The following is a 453-nucleotide window of genomic DNA, read 5'->3' as shown; positions in this document are numbered from 1 at the left end:
AACACCACCTTTGGTAGATGCCACCAAACTGCCCTCCCGAGAGGTTGCACCACTTTTACGCCCTCTGTTCCCCACCTCTCCCTACACCCTCCTTCCTCCCCAGCATTGTTCCTGTGTTGCCATTTCTCCCCTCCTCCTATAGAAGACGGAACCTTCTCATTCATGCTTATATCCTGACATTTGTCTGGTCGCTAAATCCGTACCTATGAACACTGTGCATTTCCATTCCCCATGGACGCTGGCTCAGCCGTGGTCAATGGACAGAGGGCCAATTCCATGCCTAGTCTTAAGCGGTACTAGTTTCCACTTGCCTTTCTGACAAGTCAGTTGCCTTAATTGGCTGCTGCAGCAGCGTGGGCCCAGAAGAGATCAGATGACATGGTTCTCCCTCGTCAGTCTCACAGATCGACAGCACACAGGCAGGGTTCATTTCTGATCTAGCAGTAGCTGACC

This window comes from Echinops telfairi, unplaced genomic scaffold, assembly GCF_000313985.2.
Source record: "Echinops telfairi isolate 266 unplaced genomic scaffold, ASM31398v2 ScPeMD7_7469;HRSCAF=8507_0, whole genome shotgun sequence".
NCBI lineage: Eukaryota > Metazoa > Chordata > Mammalia > Afrosoricida > Tenrecidae > Echinops > Echinops telfairi.
This window is presented reverse-complemented; position numbering follows the sequence as displayed.